This window comes from Myotis daubentonii, chromosome 9 (assembly GCF_963259705.1).
Source record: "Myotis daubentonii chromosome 9, mMyoDau2.1, whole genome shotgun sequence".
NCBI classification, from domain to species: Eukaryota; Metazoa; Chordata; class Mammalia; order Chiroptera; family Vespertilionidae; genus Myotis; species Myotis daubentonii.
Window position 1 is genome coordinate 34,307,672 of NC_081848.1, and position 18,092 is coordinate 34,325,763.

The following is an 18,092-nucleotide window of genomic DNA, read 5'->3' on the forward strand; positions in this document are numbered from 1 at the left end:
CCCCACCTGGGAAAACAACCTGTCTCAAGGAGGTGGTCTTGGTTAGAACACAGAGTGCTAAGAAGGGGAGCAAACATATTAAGAACAGTATGCCAGGTCCCTTGAAACATATGTTGTGCAGATGTTTCTTCCCTGCCGTGACTGTGTCAAGCAACAAGGATGGACCGGCCACCGGCAATTGATCCTTATCTATCTATCTATCTATCTATCTATCTATCTATCTATCTGTATATATCTATCATCTATCTATTTATCTATCATCTAAAAATCAATATACGTATGATATTATTGAGTAAAAAAAAAACTGAGGAGAATCATTGTAAAACGAGAAGCAGGAGAGATTTTCCTTCTCCAGAGCTAGAAGGAGAAAGTCTGAAAGTGTTTGTTGGTGAAGAGTGCTGTGGTTTGAATGCTGTGTCCCCTCAATATTCATATGTTGAAATCCCAATGCCCAGTGGGGGGTCCTAAGCTCAGGAATGAGATTAGTGTTCTTATAAAAGAGACCACCCCACACCCTCAAGCTCCTTAGTCCCTTCCATCATGTGGGGACAAAAGGAGAAGTTGGCTGTCATAATCTGGAAGAGGGCTTTCACCAGAGCCTGACTGTGCTGACATCCTCATCTTGAACATCCAGCCTCCAGAACTGTGAGAAATAATTTCTTGTTGTTTATAAGCTATCCAGTCTTTGGTAATTTGTTATGCCAGCCTAAATAGATTAAGACAAGAAGGTCCAATTCCATGGAGAGGTAAAGTAGATGAAGACAGTCAGGAAAGGATGGGAGAAGGTAGAAAAACAGGAGGGAAGTTGGGTCCTGGCTGCAAGACTGGTGTGGGTGTGATGAAGAGAGCAGAACCAAGCTTGTGTGCTTAGAGCTGCCACCACCATGGAGTGTGAGCATCAAGCCCATTTTGTGGGCAGAGTGAGGTGGAAGAGAAAACTGACCTTCAGTGGATAATTGTTCTTCCTTTTTCTGATTCAGAACTGGGTTCCAGATAGAACATGTCAGATTCTTCTGAGGAGGTTCTCTGAGTAACAGTGATGTTGTTACATGGAATAATCCACCTTCGTCCAGCGTATGAGTCTCATACTCAGCTGGAATCTCTCCTCCCTCAGAGTCTGTCCACTGGACCTTTGGCTGAGGAAACCAGCCCTCTGACTTGCACTCTAATCGGAATTGGCTGGACTTAGTGACTTCCACATGCAGCTGAGGACGTGAGCCGAGAACTGGGAAGAGAAAGAAAATAAAGTCGGGCCCAAAGCTAATTTTTGTGTGCAGATGTCCCTCCCCTGCTTCTGAGGGGTTTTATTGCTGACTGGATCTCAATGTGCAGAACAGGGAACAGAGGCTCTAAAGGGGTTTTGGCAACAAAAGATGGGACCTAGACTCCTGGGCTTGAGAGGAGTCCAACACAATCCAAAACAAATGGCCCCTGCCTATCTCTTGACTCCTACTATGAGTTTCTTTCTTTTTTAAAAAACATTTTATCTTTAATGTTGAAAGTATTGCAGGTGTCCCTCCTTTTCCCCCCTAATGACACCCTCCATCCCACACCTGCCCCTCCCAGGCCTTTGCCACACTATTGTTTATGTCCACGGGCTGTGCACATTCTATATAATAAAAGCCCAGCAACCATAACGGTGTAACAACCAGAACGACTGCTCAACCAGTTGCTATGAGGTGCATTGACCAGCTGTTGGTCTCTCCCAACTCCCCCACCCCAGCCTGCAGGCTCTGATCGCCAGATGGCCAATGGGGAACTGGGATGGGTGGCGGTGGGGCGAGACTAGGAACTGGCGAGGGAAACTGGGTGGGTGGCAGTGGCAGGGCAAGACTGGGGACTCGCAAGGGGAACTGGGTGGGTGGCAGTGTGGGACTGGGGACTGGTGAGAGGAACCGGGTGGGTGGAAGTGGCAGGGCAGGACTGGGGACTGGCAAGTGAGCAGGAGATGGCCCTGATCTCAGGCTAGGTCTAGGGACCCTACCTGCGCATGATTTCTTGTGCTGGGATTCTAGTATGTAATAAGTTCCCTGGTTAAGCTCTCCCCACTAACCCCCCATTCCCCCCCACCCCCGCCTTCCCTCTGAGATTCTTCAGTTTGTACCATGCTTCTATGTCTCTGGATCTATTTTGTTCATCAGTTCATTTTGCTCATTGGATTGCACATATGAGTGAGATCCTGTGATATTTGTCTTTCTCGGACTGACTTATTTCACTTAGATTAGCCCCAAGAAGTGATACATGGAGTAATGTGGTGAATAGAAGTAATGACCATCTCCCTGTCTCCTAGACTTTTTTTATATTTCCCAGGAAAATTGGATCAGAGGAAGGAGCCCATCCCAGAATAAATTCACATCTGTGGGGTGTCAAGGGGATAAATGTAGGCCATTACCTGCCATTTTCAGCATAATAATTGCATCGCTATAGAAGGAGCCATGTTGGAATGCACAGCGATACAGGCCACTGTCAGAGGACTGGACATTGAGGATTCTCAGGGTCACAACCCCCTTATACATATAGTCTGTCACAAGCTCTGCCCTTCCAAAATACTCCTCATGTGCTTCCTCAGGCTTGTCCCTCCCATCCTCATACAGGTGCACCACCTGGGAGGGTAGGAATCGAGTCCAGCTTATTTTCATATTTTTAACACTTTGAGGAGGCAAGAGTAGGCAGGGCAGCTCAGCGTCACCACCCAGCATGGCCACCACAGGTTCATGGGGACCCTGGACTCGGAATGCTCCTAAAAATAGAACAGAGATAGAGTCAGGATGGGATGGGGCAGGATTTGTGCAGATGAATGTGGGTTGTCTACACACATGATTGAGTATTTTCATCCTAACAAAGTCCTGAGAACAAATTCTGAAAATAGTTGCTGGATCTTGGAAAAAGGAGGTCTGTTTTCAGACATGAACATGCACACAAAGCTAGGAAGGAGCTGGACATGTTGAGCGGAGGAGGTGTAGGCCTGGCTAAGGTGAGGTACACAAAGGATTTAGGGCACAAATATTGAGGAGGCACTCCCTTTCTGGTTTTAGGGTCAGCAAGACCTGAGAGGAAGTGCCTCTTTAAATTTTTGCCGAAACCGGTTTGGCTCAGTGGATAGAGTGTCGGCCTGCGGACTGAAGGGTCCCAGGTTCGAGTCCGGTCAAGGGCATGTACCTGGGTTGCGGGCACATCCCCAGTAGGAGATGTGCGGGACGCAGCTGATCGATGTTTCTCTCTCATCGATGTTTCTAACTCTCTATCTCTCTCCCTTCCTCTCTGTAAAAAATCAATAAAATATATTAAAAAAATGTTTTAAATTTTGGGCCACAGGTTCCTCACTTAACTTAGGGAGGGATCTGAGGAATGTGACTGTAGGAGAAAAGAAATAGACATTCTAGCTTCTTCAGGTCAGGTTCTGTCCTTGTCTGTAGGAGAGAGGGATCACACAGGAGCCGATGGCTCTGGATGGATAGTGGATAACTGTGCTGAGAAAGCATCTGAAGCAGCTCAGTGGTAAAAATGTTTGAAAATCACTAATAATGTTTGTCATGAGCTTGGGATGAGAAAATGGGGGCATACAAGCTAATTTTTGCCAATTTTATTCTACATTATGTTAAGGCCTTAAGAACTTATGCTTCTTAATTTTACTTTTTCTCCCAATCTTTGCTCCATCCTAAGCACATTTGTATTCAGGTGTACACACACACACACACACACACACACCAGCAGGCGTGGACAAAGAGATATGAGTAAAAATGCCTAGTACATTGCCTGGTACTTAGTAAGCAGAATAACTGAACTTCTTTACTTTTCCCCGGGTCTCACAGCCTTTATATTTTTGTCAAAAATTTCCTTTCAGCTTCCTACCCTTTTTCTTTTCCCTTCCCCTTACATATCAAAGAATCAGAGGCTTATATAAGAATTCCAACCTGTAACAATTTGGAGGCAGAGGTAGAGTGAGATGAGACTGCTATGATACATTGTAGAGACTCGCTGCCTCCTCAGGTGACTGTGGCAGGGTGATCCCAAGTTGTTTTGCTGATGACTCATCGGAAATAGAGGGAAACGCTGTAATGAGGAGATAAAAAGGGAACTCTGAGACTTAAGTCAAGGGGCAGAGAAAGGAAGGTGTGCAGGAATCTCACTCTTGGGCAGGTAAGGGGCTCATCTCATCTATGGAGGAAGGTGAGGGAAAGAGTCAGGTTCTTGCTCCTTTTTCTACAAGTGCTGGGACCCTTGGTTTTTAGGACTTTGCAGGGCACTCATGGCTCCAGCCACCTTCTACATGCTGGTGACTCAATCCCAAATGTACATGTTCTGTACATAACGTCTGGTGACCCAGGGGGAGGACCCTGCTTCTTGAGAAACCAGGATCTTAGGGGCCCCTCTGCCTTGGACCAACAGAAAATCAGGTGGCCTCTATCATTTTCCACCTCACTTGCGTCCCCAGACTGGCCAAGGCCAGCTTCTGATATCCCATTCTAGAACATGTAAATTAGTAGTAGTAGTGAGGAAGGGGCTGTAACACACCTCAACAAACACTTCAACTTGGAATTTGGTGGCCATGGCTATGAAGTTAGTTGCCATGGTCCCAGAGATATTGCTGTTCAGGGACTCTCTAGGAAGAACTGGCCCAAAGAATGGAGGGAAAGACATTTCAAAGGCCATGCTCTCATGAAGTGGAGGGGACTATGCTTTATATGTGGGGAATGGATCCTGAGCTGGTAGAGGCATGTGGTATATAATTGTGCAGGGTCTAAGGGACCATGGAACCAACTGCAGAGTTGGAGCATATATCACTTCTCATGGAGTAGGCAGCATTTCTCAATCTTTTTTATATCATGGCACACAGAAAAATTGATGTAATTTATTTGGGCACACTATAGTAAACTGGAAGGGGATTAACCTATATGGACTTAATGGGAAAAAATGACATTATCTGAAATTATCTATCTATATATAAAAGGCTAATATGTTAAATGTCTGAGTGTTGGACCGGTTGCTATGACGTGCACTGACCACCAGGGGGTGGACGCTCAACGCAGGAACTGCCGAGCTGCAGTGACTTGGCAGTGGTGGTTCTTGGGTGATGCACCCTGAAACCAGAGAGGAGGGAGCCCAATACCTCACGGGGCTGCACAATTCCACCTTCAGCCGTGGGTTATGTTGTTGCTGGGGCACTGTTGGCCCCAAATCTGGTTTACTGCACACTGGCATTTGTGTTTCACACCCTGTACGACAGCAACTTTGCAGAGTGCCCTCTCGCACTCCGGGACCCCTCGGGGGATGCTGGAGAGTTGGTTTTGGCCCGATCCCCACAGGCCAGGCTGGGGGACCCCACCTGCCGGAGGGACCCAGCTCACTCTGAATACCGTGGGGAGATACCACAGGAGGTTGGCTCTAGGGCATGTCCAGCCCATCTTGCCCAGTCCCACCCCGCCAGCCACCTTCTAATTAATTTCCTTTTAATGTGCATGAATCTGTGCACCGGGTTACTAGTATAATTATAAGAAAATGAAATAAAAAAGATTAATAAATATGTTAAATGTAAATTTTAGAAGGAATACACCTAGAAATCTTGAATTCTTGTAATTTTTGAAGATTCTTTAATAAATATAGCTTTTTGATTTTTGGTTGTATACTTGAAATAACTACAGATAATTATCAATGTTCAATGATAACGATCAGTAATGATCTCTTCAATTTCTTGATTTTCTTAACAATCACCATTGGTGAGATATTTTAGTTGAATAAGTAGGTAATACAAATTTTAAAATCTTTTTCATTTCCTTTCTTTTAAGTTGTATTTTAGGAACCTAGCAGCTCTTTCTTTTCTTTCATTTACAAATGTAATGTTGAAATTTAAAAAAATGTGAATGGGTTTAAAATTCCATTGAACATTTTCTCATCCAATGTTTCAAAATAAGTTTTTCTTTGTAGAAAGTGCATGCAATTTTAAGATAATCACCTTGCAGTTAGTTTGCATATATCAACAGCAAATTGACAAAACATATCTGAGAACAGAGTTTGGGTGCTGCTGCTTTGAGCTCCACCAGGAACCCCTGCCTGGCCTCTTTATTCCCCTGATTCACTCCAGCTAGGGCCACATAAGGGTTTCTTGCTCACCTGCATTTTGAAATCTTCCTATTGATCTATGGGATCATTTTTTTGAAGGGCAGCAGCATTCAGTGCAGTGGACTGAAGACTAAATCTTGGCAGTTGATCAAGCAGAGTGTGTAGTTGCTGACACCAAACAGAGGTTGTCAGAAGTTGCTCTTCCCATTTGCTGCTCATCTTGCAAAGCCATCTGAAGGACCCAATTGGTGGGGAAATTGTTATAAGACATGCTTAAGGATGGAGCCTGAAGTCCTACTGGTGTCTGTACTGGTACATGGTACCTTCAACTAAGTGGGGGCCTATTTCTAAATCTCTTGAAAGTGTAGGAAGTAACAGGTTAGAGATAAAATTTTATGGCAACTGTTTTCACTTGAGCTAGAGAAACTTATCTGCCCCTCCTCCCTGACATATCACAGAACAAGCTTCCCACTAATGGCAGGGAGGGGACACTGTGCAATCAATGCAGAGACCTAGGAATCTCTGGAGAGAGCTGATAAAGGTGCAGAGGTTCTTAGCAAAGAGTTCGAGGCCATTAGTGCTGAACTCTTCAAATAGCTCAGTCTAACCAAAACCTCTTTATGGAAAATCATTTTAAAATTAAAATATCCAGGCTTATGCCAAGTGCACCCAGCCTTCCCTCACTTTGGCGCTTGGTCCTTCGTGCGCCACTGTGATCCATGGGGAGGGTCGGCCTGGCGGCTGGATTTAACGCATTGGAATTAATAATGGCAGCCAGACTCAGCTTTGAACAAAGGAAATTCATCCTAAAATGCTACTGGAAGTTTGAAAATGCAGTCGAAGTACAAAGACAATTTATGAGGGAGTTTCAAACAGGTCCCCCTATGAGACTTACCATCACTTGAATTAGAGATAAGTTTGAAGCCGATGGAACTAATATTCAGAATGTCCACAAAAAGCGTTCTGAAAGACCACAAAGCAAGAAAGGGAACTGGAAATGTATCAACAAAGTCCAAGAAAATCTGTGCGGCAAACAAGTCATGATATAGGAATTTCAAAATTGTCCATCGTATTTTAAAGCACTACCACTGGAAAAGTGACTTCCAAGGTTAGTCCATGCAACCAATGAAGATGATTGGACCTAAGCGTGGAGTATTGCGAATGGAATTGGCAAGATGTGTAGAAGATGCACACTTTCCAACAAAGATTGAATGAAGTCATGAAGCTACATTTAAATTAAATGGTTCGATTAATCACTACAGCTGCACCTACTGGGGACCTGAGAATCCACATGTTATGATGGAGCATTGCCGGGACTGACCAGCAGACCCTGAGCAATGGATGAACAGATTACTCTGACACAGGTTTCTGTGAAACAGAGGGCTAAGGGAATCTTTTACTTCAGTAGTAAAAGCAGTCCTGTTCACCTGCCTCCTTTGCTTTTTATTGTAACAACAGCTTGAACTGAAATTAATCTCTAGATACAATCAGCAGGGTAAGTGTCCTTGAGAAAGTATATGCTTCTACAAGGTCAGGTCTTTAAAGACTAAACATAGAGATTCTAGCAAAACACACCAGGGATGGGACTTGTTTGGAAAAATCAAGGTAGGAGCTGTTGACCTAGGGAAGGTCCCCTCAGAGGCCCCTGATCTTTCAGAGAATCCTCCTTACAGACATTCCAACCAAGTCCCGTGCTTCCCACATCTCTTCTTTTTTTGTTTTGCTGGCTTCAGAAGACAGAGGGAGGCGGTGAACTTTCTGCTTTGGAAGGTTGGGGTTTGTGAAGCCTGTTTTATTGCTGGAGTTTTAATTTTGTAGATTATAAGAAAAACAAAGAGAATTATAATGACAGCAATGGTTAGTTCGATTAGGTTTTAATTGATTTTAGGAAACCATGTGGTGGGGTTTATTTATTTTAATTGTGTTTTTTTATTGTATTTTAAGTAGTAGTCTGTTTTTTATGTTTATTGATAGCAAGTAAGGATTTTTTATTTTGCCTTTATAATATGTTTATTTTTTAGCAAGGTTATTATGAAATACTTTTTATAGATGTTTTTTAATGTTAATTTAATGATGGTGACTATTTTTTTATTTTAAAGGGGTGATATATATATATATATATATATATATATATATATATATATGCGCTTATGTTTTTAATTACAATTAAGCACTTGCCTGTATGCTATAGAGTTTTGTGTTTTTAAAAAAAAGATATTTAATGGCGGCCTTTATTGCTTATAGTTTAGCTAATATTTTTTGATTTATGTGCTGTTGTATAGTGAATTTTTAGTTATATTATCCACCATATTGTCTACAAATGTGGTCATTTGCACAGATTTAGAAAGGGCCGCCACTGCGATACTGGCAGTAGTAAGAATAACAACAGCCAAGATAATGGCTGCAATGAGTATTCCCAAAATCTTTTGGGCCGTAATTGGCTTAATGCTTTTTTTAAGACTTTGATAGCTGATGAGCCTTGCCATTTTTTGGTGAGATTAACAGGTATTAGGATTTTTGTTTGTTTTTTAAGTAACATAATAGTGCTGATGTTTAATGAAGTAATATTTTGGATGGTAAAAAAAAATTAAAATATCCAATACATTTTCTCCACTAGTTCCTTTGTACTTCTTCCATGCCACATGTGATATACTTCTGGTGGAATTCAAAGGAAATGGTTTTGATAAAAGGAAAACAGGAAGAATACTGCTTGTTCTATGAAGTCTCAGGAGGAGCTGGAGGGTGACAGAGCAGTTTGGGGTTCTCTTAGGAAACTCTCAAGCACACCAGCTGTAATGAGGGGCCTTACTTTCTAAGAGAAGGGATGAGTACTTTTTCAGCTGTCAATCATACTTTGCTGGATCAGTCTGATATTCTTGGTGAATTTCTTCAGGGATTTCACTTGGTTCACCTTGGCTACTTCCTCAAGCTACACTGAAATCACCAGCTAGTGATTTCATTTTAGTCTCTCCCACCACTTTTAGTCTACTCCTCCCTCCCATGAATTTATAGTTATAATTCTCTTCTCTAAAAGTGAGAATCATAGCTCTTGATTATCAACCTCCCTGTATGAAGCAAAGTTCTCACCTCTGTTTCTGCCCCTTCTCCTACATGAATGCCATCCTCAACCCTCTCCAGCACAATGCTGGGCACTCCCTCCACATGGACGCTTCTTTACCTTGCGTGGTCTCTGCCATGTCCCACCCCATTCTTCACTATGTTCTGGCACTCATCAGAGAACTCCCTCCCCCGATGGACTTTCACCTCCCCCATATCAGGCTGCCTCCAGGGATTGGTATCTCTTCACTGCTTGGGCTCTGATCCCTTACTGTGGGCCACTTCAGTTCTACTTCTGCACACTGTTCCTCTGAGTGCCAGCACTGTTATCAATTTTGCTCTGCCTACCTGAACAGTTTAAGACTGTGTTTTTCAGGAAGACAAAGGACAAGAAAGGAAAGAAAAGGAAAGGAAAGGAAAGGAAAGGGATGGGAAGGGAAGGAAAGGGAGGGGAAGGAAGGGGAACTGAAAGGAAGAGAAGGGAAGGGAAGGGAAGGGAAATGAAAGAAAAAGAGGAATGGGAGAGGAGGGAAAGGCTATCGTGTTTTTTAAAATAAAGGAGGATGATTGTGAGAGATTGAAGGGAAATAAGCCTGTCTAGCCCATGTTAAGGAAGAGCACATATGGGGCCTGAGGGTACAAACACTCATCTTGTTCACACTACTCCTATCTGAGTATTTTGAAGAGTCTTTTCACACCCTCAGATGTATGTACACTCTACTGTGAAGACTACTGATCTAGGCATCACAAATTAATAATTGAAAGCAAACACTTAGGAAGAAACTTCCCACATCAGAATGCTGGCAAACAGGACCCCAAGTCTTTTAATTATCATAATTATTTTACTTTAACCTCCACTGTTCTATCTCCCCACTCTTTTCCCTCCTCTTGTCCTCTTTTATCCCACTTTCCTGTCAAGAAGCACAGCTCTCTTCATCCACACCTCCTCTGTGCAGTAGAACCTTCCACAGAACACTAACTTGGTTGTTTCTTCAAATTGCCTCCTCCTCCAACTTTGGACTGACTCCATAGGCATGGCCTCCAGACTTACCTTTATTTGTGCTCTGGAGCTGGGTCTCTCCTGATCTGTGGTAGCTCTGATTAGGGAATTTTCTCTCAGGAACTCAGGTCCAGGAGCTGGAGGCGGTCTGGGTTAGAGGAAGAATGTGCAGAGGTGCTGAAAGGGGAGGAACTTCATGAGACTGAGGTTCATTCACTTTTGGAATTTGGACTTGGGCTGGGACTATATCTGTGGCATATCTAGGGTAGGGACAAGTATTAAATTCCACAAAGCAATACTACTAGGTCCTTTTATCATCTCTACTTTAGAATATGAAACTGATAACCAGATATGTATCTTGGTAAAGGTCATGAACATAAAGAGAATATAATTAGATAGATTGATTTCCTACAAATTTTTTTTTAAAATATATTTTATTGATTTTTTACAGAGAGGAATGAAGAGTGATAGAGAGTTAGAAACATCGATGAGAGAGAAACATCGATCAGCTGCCTCCTGCACACTCCCTACTGGGTATGTGCCCGCAACCAAGGTACATGCCCTTGACCGGAATCGAACCTGGGACCTTTGAGTCCACAGGCCGACGCTCTATCCACTGAGCCAAACCGGTTAGGGCTGATTTCCTACAAATTTTTGATTACCATCATCAACTGAATCTGAAATGCTATCTGCCAACCACACGAGTTTCCTTGAACATACTCTACATCCACTTACATATCTTTTCTTTCTTCTCAATCCTCATACCTCATCCTATAAGTCTTCTCAACTGCCTCATTTTATTGACCAAAGAAGCCACTGGATGAAAATGTTTTCATCTCCTATACATCAGATCTACATACCTATACCCACTCTCCCAAAAAGAAAACCCAACTTTATCTATCTTTGATTTCCTCCTTTTCTGTTGTAATGGAGAAAGTAGTTTTCTACCTTCATGCCCTAGGACTTCCTATCATTTTGTGAACTCATAATTTGTGTATTAAATCCTGTTCTGCTACAAGTCTGTAGAGATTTTCCTATATTTTATACTGACTGATACTCAAGTCCGAGTTTTCTCATCTGTTAAATGAGTTTAATAATAATAGCTACAACACCAGGGAGAGATGGGTCCTTGCTTGGGTTCCACACTTTAGAGGCCTCACATGTCACAAATTCATACAAAATGCATTTATTAAAAAATGTAGACAACACTGTCACATGGTATTCAATGCTCAGTACAATGTGTATCCTCAAACTTCCACTCTCATAATTAACCAGCATTCAGGCCCAGGGAAACATACTTCCATATTTTTGTCCTATGTCCTTAGAACTAAACTGTATCTGAATTTAGTAAAAGTTTATGGTTTGTATTGTGAGGTTTTGGTTTTTTTGTGTGGTGTGTGTGTTTGACAATTCCAAATACAGTTTGATTTAAGACATTCCACTTACAATACAGTGCCCAGAAATAGCAAGGTTATTTCTTTTCTCTGTGCACTGTTCCAAATTTAAGTATTGAGAATTCCAGTTACTTATGGTAGCAGTTCAGCCTTAAAAGTGCCATGGAATTTGCTATAAACTTTGGTCTTTCAATACTTTGTATGGAACAACAACTAAATGCATGTTCAGGTTGGCATGATGCACCTCTTCTTTGGTGGGCCCAGAAGAGGAACCACCAGGTGGAAGAGTTCAATCACTTGAAAAGCCCCAGGCATCCCTCCTGGCTTAACTCCTGCACCCTGGGACAACTTGGGAATCATAGGGTTGCAGACTTTCTCCAACTATTTCTGCTGATACCCAAATTCTTCCTTTTTTGCACACTGATTCCTATCAAGGCAGTTGAGTATCCTGTATAATAATCCTGTATAATAAAGAGGTAATATGCAAATTGACCATCACACCAACACACAAGATAGCCCCCCCCCATGTGGACACAAGATGGCCACCACAAGATGGCCAACAGGGGAGGGCAGTTGTGGGTGATCAGGCCTGCAGGGGAGGGCAGTTGGGGGCAATTGGACCCATAGGGGAGCAGTTAGGCATTGATCAGGCTGGCAGGGGAGTGGTTAGGGGGTGATCAGGCTGGAAGGGGAGTGGTTAGGGGGTGATCAGGCTGGCAGGGAGAAGTGGTTAGGGGCAATCAGGCAGGCAGGTGAGCAGTTGGAAGCCAGCAGTTCTGGATTGTGAGAGGTATGTCCGACTGCCTGTTTAGGCCCGATCCCACCAGGATTAAAAATAGTTCTGGTGGGATCGGGCCTAAACGGGCAGTTGGACATCCCTCGAGGGGTCCCAGATTGGAGAGGGTGCAGGCTGGGCTGAGGGACACCTCCCCCCACTGCACAAATTTTGTGCACCAGGCATCTAGTTTTATTACAGTTGACAAGAATCTTCTGTTTATCTTCATCATTGAGCTTAACTTGAGGTTTCTCATCTTTGGCAGTTGCTTTTATTGTTGATTGTAAAGAATTCAAGGGAATTTTGGGACGATACCTTGTGCCATCGCTTCTCATATTCAGCTTTGTACTTCACTGCTTCTTGGCCCCATGTGTTTGCTTTCTTCCTTGGTCAAATGGTTCTTGTGGTTCGTGATGGTAATCTTGTTCTCTTTTTCTGTACTTTTATGCATCAAAGACATTGAAAGTGCCATTGGCATCAAGATCAAAAGTCATTTCAATCTGAGAACACCACGGACTGCAGGTGATATATCTGTGAGTTCAAACTTGTCAAGTAGGTTGTTATCTGTGGTTATGGTGCACTTGTCTTCATAAACCTGAATGAGCACACCTGGCTGGTGGTCAGAGTAGGTAATGAAGGTCTGCATCTGCTTGGATGGATTGATAGTGTTGTGCTTGATAAGGACAGTCATGACTCTGCCGGCAGTTTCAAAGCCAAGAGAAAGAGGAGTGACGTCCAAGACTTGCAAATCTCGAATGTTTTCTGAGTTGTCTCCAGATAGGATGGCTTCCTGGACCTCTGCACAGCAAGCTACAGCCTCATGAAGGTTAATACTCTTATTCAGTTTCTTTGTGTTGAAGAAGTCATATAGAAGTTTCTGAATCTTGAGAATATGTGTAGAATTACCCAGCAGAACATTATCATGGATCTGGTACTTGTCTAGCTTTGCATCCCGAAGGGCTTTCTGTCCAGTGTCCAGTGTGCCACAGAATAAGTGAGCATTCAATTCTTAAACTTGGGCATTGGTAATGGAAGGAAAGAAGTTGTTTTCTCATAGAGTCACTCAACCTCAATACTGGCCTGAGTGCTGGACGAGAGAGTACTCTTAGCATGTTCGCAAGCAGTACAGGCATGATGGTCAGCTCTTTTGTTCTCACTGATATCCTTCTTATGCTTGCACGTGAACTCTGCCACAAAATGTTTCACCATTCGATTGTAGCAGTGCTTTGCACCTAAGTGGCTGTCTCCAACTGTAGATATAATCCCAAAGATAAGATTCCATCTTCAATAGTGAGGTTTGACAATCAAAAGTGCCACCCCCTCACTCAAAGATCAGCTCATTTCTTTCAGCTCTAACCTTTTGGTTTAAGCTATAAGCAAAGGCAACAGAAGTTGGATCCTTGATGATTCTAAGTTCATTGAGACTGTCAATGATTCCAGTGATGGAGAGTCATTAAAGTGAGGTGATATTGTAACAATAGCATTGGTAACAGTCTTCCCAAAGTAGGCTTCTGTGATTCTCTTCATCTGTGTCAAAACTGTAGATGACAGCTTTTCTACATAGAAACGTTTTTTGTCTCCCTTGTGTTCCACTCGGACCTTCTTGCATCATTTACCATCATGCAGGTCTCATGCTTTATATCATATTGGTGGTTCTTGTTTAGGAAAGCTATTAATTATTGATACAATTTATTTTATTGTTGACAGTATTACAGATGTCCCCTATTTTCTACCCCATTGCCCCTGTCCACCCAGCCGCCACCCTACTCCAGGCCATCACCACATTATTGTCTGCATGCATGGGCTATGCATTTATGCATGTATATTTTCTTCACCTCTTTCAGTCCCTCTCATTTCCCTGCACTCTGAGATCTGTCAGTCTGTTCCATGTATCCATATCTCTGGTCATATTTTATCAGTTTATTTTGCTCATTAGATTCCACATATTAGTGAGATCATACGGTATTTGTCTCTCTCTGACTGACTTATTTCACTTAACATAATAATGCCCAAGTTCATCAAGGCTGCCGCAAAGGGTAATAGTTCTTTTTTTTTTTTTTAACAATCACATAATATTCCATTGTGTAAATATACCACAGCTTTTTTTTTTTTTTTTAATCCACACATCTACTTATGGGCCCCTGGGTTGTTTCCAGATGTTGGCTATTGCAAATAACACTATTATGAGCATAGGTGTACACACACAGGGTATCCCCCAAAATGTGTACACACTTTAAAAGCTGATAGCTTAATTTTGAAAATTAAATGCATTCTAATAAAGACTGCCTTTATATTTATTCAAAGTATGTGTATACATTTTTGGAACACCCTGTATTCTTTATGATTGGTGTTTCAAGATTCTTAGAATATATACCCTGAAGTGGGATCATAGGGTCAAAAGGCAGTTTCATTTTTAATTTTTTGAGGAAATGCCATACTGTTTTCCACAATGGCTGCACCAGTCTGCATTCCCATCAACAATGTACAAGGATTCCCTTTTGTCTATAACCTCGCCAGCACTTGTTTGTTGATTTATTGATTGTAGCCATTCTGACAGGTGTGAGATAATATCTCATTGTAGTTTTAATTTTTAGGTCCCTGATGATTAGTGATTTTAAGCATTTTTTCGTATGTCTTCGCCATTTGTATGTCCTCTTTGGAGAAGTGTCTATTAAGGTCCTTTGCCCTTTTTTTATTTGGATTGTTTGTCTCCCTATGTTGAGTTGTATAAGTTCTTTATATATTTTGAATATTAACCTCTTATCAGATGAATCATTGGCATTCCTTTTTCATTTTATTGATGGTTATTTTGCTGTGCAGAAGCTTTTTAGTTTGATGTAGTCTCATTTGCTTATTTCTTCCCTTGTTTTTTCTTTGCCCTTGGAGACATATTGACAAACATTACTGCAAGAGATAACTGAGATTTTACTGCCTATGTTTTCTTCTATGATTTTTATGTTTTTGTGACTTAAATTTAAGTCTTTTATCCATTTTTAGTTTATTCTTGTGTATCATATAAGTTGGTGGTCTAGTTTCACTTTTCTTTGCATGCATCCGTCCAATTTTACTAACATAATTTATTGAAGAGACTGTTTTTGTTCCATTGTATGGTCTTGACTCCTTTGTCAAATATTAAATGATCATAGGTGCATGGGTTGATTTCTGGGCTCTCTCTTCAGTTCCATTCATCTATATACCTGTTCTTGTCCCAGTAGCAGGATGTTTTGATTACAGAGGCTTTGCAGTATAGTTTTATTTCTGGTACTGTGATATCTTTAATTTTGTTTTTCCTTCTCAAGATTACTGAAGCTATTTGTGGTCTTTTGTTGTTTCATATAAATTCTTGGAATATTTGCTCTAGATCTGTGAAATATGCCATTGATATATTAATAGATTGAATCTGCCAATTCCTTTGGGTAGTATAGACATTTTAATTATGTTAATTCTCTAATCCATGAACATGGTATCTGCTTCCACTTGTTTGCATCTTCCTCTATTACATTCTTCAATGCCCTGTAGTTTTTCTGAATATAGGTGTTTTACCTCCTTGGTTAAATTTAGTCCTAGGTACCTTAGTTTTTGTTGCAATAGTAAATGGAATTGTTTTCTTAGTTTCTCTTTCTGAGTTTATTATTGGTCATCAATTTCTGAATATCAATTTTGTATCCTACAACTTGCCTGAATTCATTTATTATAAATTATTTTTGGTGGAGTTTTAGGGTTTCCTATGTACAATATCATGTCATCTGCAAATAATGACAGTTTTACTTCCGCCTTTCCAGTTTGGATGTCCTATATTTCTTTTTCTTGTCTGATCACCGTGGCTAGGACTTCCAATACTATGTTGAATAAGAGTGGTGGAAGTAAACATCCCTGTCTTGTTCCTGATCTTATGAGATATGCTTTTGGTTTTTGCCCATTGAGTATGATGTTGGCTATAGGTTTTACACATATGGCCTTTATTATATTGAGGTATTATCCTTCTATTCCCATCTTGCTGAGAATTTTTATTATAAATGGGTGCTTGATTTTATCAAATGTTTTTCTGCATCTGTTGATATGGCTTGTGATTTTTATCTTTCATTTTGTTTATGTGATGTGTTTATATTTATTAATTTGCAAATATTGTATTAGTCTTGCATCCCCAGAATAAATTCCACTTGATCATGGTGTATGATCTTTTTCATGTATTGTTGGATCTGGTTTGCTAATATTTTGTTGAGGATTTGAGCATCTATGTTCATCAGAGATATTAGCCTACAATTTCCTTTCTTTGTAGTATGTTTACATGCTTTTGGAATTATGATGATGCTGGCCTCATAAAGGGTGGTTGGAAGTGTTCCCTCTTCTTGAATTTTTTGAATAGGTTGAGGAGCATAGGTGTTAGTTTTTCTTTAACTGTTTGGCAAAATTTGCCTGTGAAGCCATCTGGGTCAGGCCTTTTGTTTGCTGGGAGTTTTTAAAAAATGTATTTCTTACTGCTTCAGTATTATTTTTTTTTAAGTTGTTATTGGTCTATTCAGGTGTTCTGTTTCTTCCTGCTTCTTTATGTTTTGGAAGATTATGTGTTTCTGGGAATTTTTCCATTTTCCCAGACTTTCCAATTTGGTGGTCTATAGTTGTTCATAATACTTTTTTACAATCCTTGGTATTTCTGTGATGTCAGTTGTTACTTTGCTTCTTTCATTTCTGATTTCATTTATTTGGGTTCTCTGTCTTTGTTTCTTGGTGAATCTGGCTAAGGGTTCATCAATCTTGCCTATCTTTTCAAAGAACCAACTTTTGGTTTCATTGTTCTTTTGTATTTTTTTTTAAAACTCTATGTTATTTATTTCCACTGTGATCTTTATTACTTTCTTATGCTTACCCTGGGCTTTTCTTGTTATTCTTTTGCTAGTTATTTTAGGTGTAGAGTTAGATTGTTTGAGATTATTCTTGCTTCTTGAGGTATGCTTGAAATGCTATGAACTTCCCTCTCAGAATTGCTTTCACCGTGTCTTTTAGATATTGAGTAGTTGTGTGTTCATTTATTTCATTTATTTCTATGTAATTTTTTATTTCTTCCTTGATCTCCTTGGTACCACCTTCATTGCTTAATAACATGCTATTTAGCCTCCATGTGTTTGAGTATTTCTGAGTTATTTTTATTGTAGTTGATTTCTAGTTTCATGCTATTAAGATATGATACTTCATATGATTTCAATTTTCATGAATTTGTTAAAACCTATTTTGTGTTTTAACATGTGTTCTGTCTTTCAGAATGTTCCAGGTATACTCAACAAGAATGTATACTCTGCTGCCTTGGTTCAGCGTGGTGTTTAAGGTCAGTATTTTTTTTTTTTTTTTTGCCTGGAAGTGCTATCCAGTGTATTCTAGTGTAGTGCTAATGTCCTATACCATGATTTTATTGTTGATCCTATATTGAGTGCATATATTTCACAAGGGTATGTGTTCTTGTGGGATTGATCCCTTCGTTATTATGTAGTGACCTTCTTAGTCTCTGGTTATGGCCTTTGGAAGTCTATTTTGTCAGATAGGAGTATTGCTACCACAGCATTTTTTTTTTTCATTTCCATTTGCATAGAGTATTTTTTCCATCCCTTAATTTTCAGTCATTGTGAATCTTTTGTTCTGAGGTGGGTCTCTTGTAGACAGAATATATATGGGTCATATTTTCTTATTTACTTAGTTACCCTATATCATTTAATCCATTTAGATTTAAGGTTATTATTGATAGATAATTATTTATTGTCTTTTAAAAATACATGTATTCCTCTCTCACTATTTCTTCTTTTTCTTAAAGCAG

The 18,092-nt window shown here is 40.7% G+C and overlaps 1 protein-coding gene, 2 long non-coding RNA genes and 1 pseudogene across 3 annotated transcripts in view; 2 read left to right on the top strand and 2 right to left on the bottom strand.

The window, feature by feature from the left end:
- Positions 1-18,092, bottom strand: part of LOC132240730 (hemicentin-1-like) — a 346,372-nt gene that overhangs the window by 61,105 nt on the left and 267,175 nt on the right. The gene's annotated exons all lie outside the window — the stretch shown is intronic.
- The window catches only part of LOC132240740 (uncharacterized), a 95,300-nt gene that overhangs the window by 60,503 nt on the left and 16,705 nt on the right, over positions 1-18,092 (top strand). The gene's annotated exons all lie outside the window — the stretch shown is intronic.
- The window catches only part of LOC132240743 (uncharacterized), a 37,022-nt gene that overhangs the window by 7,130 nt on the left and 11,800 nt on the right, over positions 1-18,092 (top strand). The gene's annotated exons all lie outside the window — the stretch shown is intronic.
- LOC132240732 (heat shock cognate 71 kDa protein-like) lies at positions 11,669-13,905 on the bottom strand (annotated as a pseudogene).